General features: G+C 34.1%; 2 pseudogenes; one reads left to right on the top strand and one right to left on the bottom strand.

The window, feature by feature from the left end:
* Positions 1 to 1636: 1636 nt before the first annotated feature.
* On the top strand, positions 1637 to 2676 carry LOC140829834 (uncharacterized; annotated as a pseudogene).
* Positions 2677 to 4744: 2068 nt separating this feature from the next.
* Positions 4745 to 5315, bottom strand: LOC140830246 (ADP,ATP carrier protein, mitochondrial-like; annotated as a pseudogene).
* Between the last annotated feature and the right edge of the window lie 2956 nt (positions 5316 to 8271).

Raw genomic sequence — 8271 nt, 5'->3', positions numbered from 1 at the left:
GAATTCACTCTTTTTGACTAGCAAGCATAAGTTGGTATTTGCAAACTTTCAGTTATTTCTCTACCAGAGCAGTCTATATATTTATGGACACTGATGTTTTCTTATTAGGCACACTGTTTGTATCGGAAACATAAATTGAACGAGGCTTTGGAGTGCTTGAAAGGGAAAGAAGAAAACATAAATTTTGTTGCTGGCTTGGTTTCTGCTGGGAAGGCTTCTGATGTCCAGGCCCTCAAAGTTAAAGAGACCAGCAGTTTTGAACTGGCATATACTGCTGCTTGTTCATTGATAGAAAGAAACAAAGATAAAGATGCTGAGCAGCTGTTGCTATCAGCTCGAAGGTAAAATCTTGCTGTCTTATAGGTAAAAGCCTATAATACAACAAACTCGCACTTAATTATTACATATAAATCATCTAAAACTTTTTAAAATTAATCTAATGTAATTTCCAGTATATAATAATGATTTCCTCCCATCTTAATTAATATTTTTATTTTTCTTTAAAAATAATAATTTAGATGGTGACATCAAAACTGAAAAATACAATTCCAGCTGGTGTGCTCTTTAACTACTGATGTTACCTCCATATCATAATGAATGATTGCTTTGTTGAATCCATCGTTACATCCATGTATATTACGTTTATATATATATATATATATATATATATATATACACACTCAAATTTTATATTTTGGGGGCATGAATTCGGCCCTATTTAGGGGTGTCAATTTGGGTGGGTAAAGTCGGGTCAGGCAATAGTACTATTCAAAAATTGTTCAACTCGAACCCAACCTGATCTCGAGCCAATCCGAAAACTCTCAACTCGAATCAACCTGATTAACCAGTATAACCTGATTTTAAATTTTTTATAATTATTTTTAAATAAAATTCAAAAAAATAATACTAAAATTTTAATTTAAACACATAATAATAAAATCTTTCTTATATATATGATTTAAATTTGAAAATCTAATTGTAGAAAAATAAAGTATATTTACTAAATCAAATAAAAAATGTTCAAAAAATAAATATTAAATTACGAAAATTTATGATATAAATATACGATAAATATTTTTTCAATCATACAATATATAACAATGTCAAAAAAGAATTTAATCATGTTCTGTTGGTAGAGCTTGTTTCCATCTTCTTGTTGTTGTACATAATTAATGTGACCTAGATCATCTAAAGAACTTGCGTGTGCTTGTTTCTCAAATTAGTCTGTAGAACTGAGTATCAATGTGGGATTATATTTTTGAGACTTTGGCTTGAGATGAATTCCATCAAACTTTTTTTAGTTTAGTTCAGTACTGACAGTGAAATGCAATACATACATAAATTTTATCATTTGACGCACAAGGCTGTTTGATTATCAAAGAAGTAATAGCATAATACGGGTATATATATCATGTTGATGGGTTTACTTGTGTTTAGATCTTCGGCATTTTATTCTCATGCTCCCGCAGAAATAGGAGTTTCCCATTCTTTTCCATGTGTTCTATGGATGATCTTTCATATTGTTTTCCATTGTTTTGCATAAAATGATTAAGGTCCATCAACATCCTTCAGAAACTTTCTTAAAATTCAGTGATGTACTGATGGCTACTTCACTCTAATAAAGTGGATCAGGTAATATGTTTACGACTGCACAATCGTATTATAAACCTAGCTCAGATCCAAGTACATTTCCAGATAAGTCAAACATCATCCTACTGGCCCGTGCACAGATTGCTGCAGCTGCAGGCCATCCTCAAATAGCAGCCGACTCTCAACTGAAAATACCTGATATTCAACATAAACCTGCAACTGTTGCGACCCTTGTCGTTCTTAAAGAACGAGCTGGAGATATCGATGGTGCTGATGTTGTGTTTGATGCTGCAATTCGGTGGTGGTCAGATGCCAGGACCGAAGACAATAAACTTGATATCATTGTGCAAGAGGCTGCTTCATTTAAGCTCAGACATGGAAAGAATGATGAGGCAGCTCGTCTCTACGAGGAACTAGTTGTGAAAAACATGGGAGCATCGAGGCCTTGATAGGGCTTATTCAAACTACTGCTCATATCGATATTGAGAAGGCAGAAGCTTGTGAGAAGCTACTGAAAACGCTATATAATATGACGGGAATTGATGTTGAGAGTTTGGAGAAAACCTCCGGCGCGAAGCATGTTGAGAGCAACGGTCCTACTTTGGGCATTGCTGAAGCATACGAATCGAAGAAGGAGAAACCAAAGAAGAAAAGGAAGAGAAACCCAAAGTATCCAAAAGGGTTCGACCCTGCAAAACCTGGTCCTCCACCGGATCCAGAAAGATGGCTACCGAAGAGGGAAAGGTCTAGTCACAAGCCAAAGAGGAAGGATAAGAGAGCAGCTAAGATAAGAGGTTCCCAGGGTGCACATGTCAAAGATAAAGTCTTAAAGTAATTTGAACACGAAGCCAAACCAAACGCCCAACTCTAAAGGAAATACTCAGAATCCAAGAATTCATCAAAATCCACGAAGAAATCCAGAAATTGATCGCGAAACCAAAATTTTTGCTTATTTCCGAAAGAGGTGAGAATTCCAGTGAACTTTTATTCATTTTTAATGCACGTAGAGTAACTTGGATTCTGGATTCAAATTGCGGGAGTCCAATTGTTCCGCCATTGGGTTGTTTATGGTTGATTTAACATGAATGATGAAACGTTGGTTTCTTATGAGAGACTGTATTTTGTAATTTTTCTGAAACTTCTTTGTTTACTAAACCAATATATTTCAAATTTGCAAAATGTCAATTTTAGTTATTAATGTATTGATGTGTGACATATTAGTAACTTTCGTTTATGTAGAACCGAGCGCTAGCCGCTTTATTAAAAGTTATAGTTAGTGGTAATAGTGCAACTCAAATCTTTTAAACAGTACAGCAGCTCAAGCACCACGGTTCGATTGACAAGGACAATTATTGCACACAACAGTTTCGTTATATCAATTATAGTCATGTAACTATGATTTTGTTTTTGTATTTTTTATATTATAAATTAGTCAATTTTTTCAAAATCACGTGATTAAATTATCAATATTATTGTTAATTTTTTGCAAGTACGCGGTTAAAAAAATTCTCGAGGCATGTACGTGTATTTGACAATGTGATTATAATTTTTAACAATAATATTAACCATATTACATGATTTTGGTGAAAATACTAAAATTAATAAATAAATAAAAAAACCTAGTTTCAGGATTATAATTGATTTTATGAAACATATATGACTAAAAATGTCATAAACCAATACCTAACGAACTAAAATTGATATTTTTATTATTCGAGCTATATATTCAAGTGCATTTTTCAAATCCATTTATCAAGTGAAATCTATTTATCAAAACACGAACTAACAATTTTTTACACGTCTCTAATTTTCTATTGTTACTAGCATAAACTATTTCCTTTCAACGAGGTTAGCTTCTAGTTAAAATTATCTAATTCACTCTCAACTTCCATTCAGTAATAAAAGTGGAGTTTTGTTGAGCTATTATTGTAAAACATAATTAAAAACAGAAATAAAAAAAATGTGCCTTCAGAATTCAGATTTTTTAGAAGTTGAATTTCAAGAGTAAAATTTAGTTTGTTGCAAGGATAGTTGATAATTCGGAAAAGACAAAAACTGTGTGAGACGGTTTTACGCGTCGTATTTTGTGAGACGGATCTATTATTTGAGTCTATGAAAAAGTATTGCTTTTTATGCTAAGAGTATTCCATTTTATTGTAAATATTGGTAGGGTTGACCCGTCTCACAGATAAAGATTCGTGAAACCGTCTCACAAGAGACCTACTCATCGGAAATTGGTATATGAATTATTGTAAATAGTTTAATTAGTATATGACATATTTATAACTTGACAATTTGGTACATGAAAAAGCTAATAAATCAATTTTATTCTTAACCTATAAGTCCAATTACCATTAATACGTTCAATTAGCTATACATTTTTATTTCAAAAATTATTTAATTTATTTTATTGACTGATTTATTTAAAAGTTATATCAAAATAAATAATTATCAACTCAAATATATAAATTTTTTGCATCATTGATAAAAATATAATAAATAAACCTCGATCACTAGAGACCAGAGATATTGTTTTCGGACGACCGAAACAAAAATAACTATTTTTAGTTTTCAAAATCTGGTATTGATACATAAATTCAGGAAAGCGTTTCAACATAAAGTAAATAAAAATTGGGTGAGATTTTTCCGTCTGATTGGTGTTTCGACCGCCATCCACACGCCACGATTTTTTTCCAATAGATTTTTCATGATCTATAACTTTCATGTTTAACACTTTTCGGAATTCTAACAAATCAATACCAAATATATCCGAAGACAATAACTCAGGGCTCTTGTGACAAATATTTATTTATTATATTTGTATTTATGAAAAAAAATTAGTTGTATATTTGAGTTGATATTGATCATGATAAATTTTTTTAAATACATACAATAGTTTTTTAAAAAATAATTAATAAAATAAATTAAATAATCTTTAAAATAAAAATATATACCTAATTAAATTTATAATGATAATTAGACTTAAAAATAATTTAGGTTAATAGTAAATTTGATTTTTAAATTAGATGAAAATCAATTTATCAATAGTTCATGGACACCAATTTGCTGATTTATGAATAGTTGTCACTTTTAAAATTTCACAAAAAGACTTTCATCACACATCTATCTTTCCAAAATTCTAAGGAAGACGAACTTAACCTCCACCAGAGCCATATTTCATACCGAAAACTACGATCATTTGAAGTTTGTCCTAACCAACAAGGATGTTGGCTAAGATTTGACACCTTCATTCTTGAGGATATGACCAAATGCATCCATCGAGATCTAGTACTTCACAGCTTCGCCAGACGCCATCGTCATTCTTCTACGGACGGTGTCATTCAGGTAAGAGGCAAGACCAGCACAGTTAGTGACGAGCCAACCAAGGGCAAAGTTAGCAAAGAAATTATCCTCTAATCGTGAACATATAAATCTTAGTCTCATGTGGCACACCAATAAGTGCTTGATGTAATGCGTTGAAAATGTATCCTTATTGTGTTAAGTTGCAGAAAATCGGATTTTGATCACATCAAGTATTCGTTCGTAATTTCCGAACTATAAACCACGATACATAATAATACCAGCACATGAGATGTTGAATCCACGGTAAAGACCAACAAGACCATCAGATTTCAAGGTCTTTCCGTAGACATCAAATAAAATTGTCTCTCGCCTCCCTTCTTCGCGGCCTTAGCATCATTAGCAAGACGTGTACGAGCACACATGTTGACTCGAATCATATGTGTTGTAAACTCGCTACTATCTGTGTCCCTAAACCATTAAGGATCACATGTGTATTGATTTCTGTGTTCCTGTTGAGACAGTCAAATTAAATGAGTTAATTTGGTAATTAAAGTTTGATGGAGATCATACATTTGGCTTATAAAAGGATTTATAAGCGTATTTCATACTTTAAAGTTTTGAGGTTTAGCATGCCTAATAAATTTGTGATGAGAGAGTGTGACTGCCTAATTTATTTGAAAGAGTTCCAAAATAGACAACTAACAAAATTTGAGTCAGTTGATGGTTGACTTTGACTCAGTAGTTTTCAAAATGTGTTACTTTATAACATTAAAAGAAGCTGTTTATCTTCGTCACATCGATGATGTCGTATCGTCAGATCGAGAATACGATGAAACCACAATCATTGATCGTATGATGGATTAGGCTTGGAGTAATCCTATTGAAACCCTAATTAGTACGAGTCCTTGTTTAGGCGAAATACTCAGTAAGAGTTTTGATTCATTAGACTAGAGTATCCTAATTAAACTATAACTTAGAATTTTGGTATCTTGATTCAAAGTATTTTCTTGATTGAACATTATCTATATAAGATTGCATTATCTAGATAAGATTGCACTATCTAGAAATGATCTAGATATGATTACATTGTCTAAATTAGATCTATACAAGATTATATTATCTGGATAAGATTCTAATATCTTAGTTGGACAACATTAATAGTAAGAATTCTGATATGATTCTAGTAGATACATGGTATCATTATATATGAGATAACACGTTAAATGTTTACGCTATTATATTTTCTCTCTCCTGCCAACTACACAATTAGTGATGCAACCATGGTAGGTCAAGCTCCGAGGAAAGCGTGAAATACTTTAGAGTTGCCGGAAGGACCAATCACGAGGGAGTAATGTGAGAGAAAGCGCAAGCAAGGTTCCAAACCTCAAAGGAGTCGTGATGTATAGAAGTGATCTTGAAGGCTAAACGGATGCTATTAAGTGCGGAGTAATGTGGGTGGACCAGCGCCACATCGCCTGGGAAGAAGCGCTGTAGCGCTAGGCAAAGCTGCCTAGCTCCTAGGTGCTAGGATGTAGTGCCTAGGCACTACATGGTCGTAACTGTAGCGCCTAGGCGCTGCCACAGCCGAAGGTTCAGCGCCTAGGCGCTACTGGATCAGCGCCGCGGCGCTTGGAATGCGGAAAAATATATTTTCACCTTATTTTTAACACTAGATAATTTGGTAACTTATCTTTTGATATCTTTTGAATTTGTAATAAATATTTGGACGAATTTTGATTTCTTTTTCAGATTATTGAAGATTGAATTACAGTATCCATTGTTATTATCAGATCTGTTTATTTTTTCGTTCTGTTTGCAGATCTGTTTTGTTCTATCATTCTTAACCTTTCGTGAAGATTCTCGAAATTTTGAGATTTTTTCTTGCGATTTTCGAGTTGCACCATCACTTGTGCAGAAGGGAAAAAAAGAAAAAAAAGTACAAAAATTCGAAAATATTCCATAAATTGGTTTTGCTATTTTGTTACATTATCTTTGTGAGTCATATTCAAGTGCCTCTCACAGTAAAAAAAAAAAATCAAATTTCTTGTTTACGTAGTTCAAGTGAGTCAATCACAATTGTTCACGAGTTGAACTTGATTGTTTGATATATACAAATACAAAGCTTGAGCACCTTGAGGGATCTCTCAAATTTGAGTGAAAATACTTGAGTGCGAGTGAATTTTCTTTGAAGTGACCGGTGAGTATTGTAGTGAGGAAAAATAAAAGAGAGGACAGAGACGAGCGAATTTTCTTTGGAGTGACCGTGAGAATTTGGGTGAGGAATATCTTTTATTTCTACTAACGTTTCTTGCAGGTAAAATGTCCGAAAGAAAATTGGAGAAGGAGGTAGGAGATGACGCGAACCAAGGCTTGTCTAAGTTTCAAATGGAAGCTTTGTTCGGCCATTTCTCTAGGATGATGAGGGCCGAGTATGGAGCATTTGCATGACAGGTTAGATAGGATTGAGGGACGTGCTAGTGGCTGTAGAACTAACTCCAAAAAAGTGGGTAGATGCGAATATGAGGATGAGATGGATATGAGAGGCGACAATGAGAGCCAAAATGAGAGTTGGGGTAGGAATAAGTGTGATAGAGGATTTGGGAGAGGAAAAGGAGAAGCTGTACATGGTAGGTACTACGATGGTGGTAAGGAGGGTGGAATATGGGTATCATTACGATGAAGATCTCGCCGTTCCACGGTAAGTCTGACCAAGAGGCTTATTTAGAATGGGAGAAACGAGTTGAGTGTTTTTTATTGTCACTAATACTCCAAACTCAAAAATGTTAGGTTGACAGTGGTTGAGTTTGTTGATTATGCACTTATTTGGTGTGATCAATTAGTGACCATTAAGAGAAAATGTAACGAGAGACCTATAGAAACTTGAGATGAGATGAAGAGAGTCCTGAGAAAGAAGATTTTGCTCAATCACTACTATAGAGAGATGTTTAATAGGCTACAAACTTTGAGGCAAGGAGCAAAGAGTGTCGAGGACTACTATAAGGAGTTATGAGTAGTCATGATTAGGACAAATATAGAGGAAGATAGTGAGGCGGCGATGCCACGTTTTCTTCGTGGTTTGAACAGGGAGATTCAAGACCAATTAGCTTAGGCACTACTTGGATCTAGACGAGATGATACAAATTCCCATAAAGGTAAAGCAACAAATCAAGAAGAGAGGAGTTGGCTGCACCACCCAAGTGGGGAGTGCATCAACGTCTAGGCAGTCCAACATTACAATTGAAGAAGGCACGGTGCAGGTCAAGCCCAAGGCGGAAGTTAAGCAAGAGACACCTAAACATGGAGTGCAAGGTAAATCTGAAACTCCTATTAATCGTTCTAGAGATATCAAGTGTTTTAGGTGTCAATGAGTTGGCCATA

Source organism: Primulina eburnea, chromosome 4 (assembly GCF_022965805.1).
Source record: "Primulina eburnea isolate SZY01 chromosome 4, ASM2296580v1, whole genome shotgun sequence".
NCBI lineage: Eukaryota > Viridiplantae > Streptophyta > Magnoliopsida > Lamiales > Gesneriaceae > Primulina > Primulina eburnea.
Note: the sequence above shows the minus strand (reverse complement) of the source record. Positions and strands in the feature narration are given on the sequence as shown.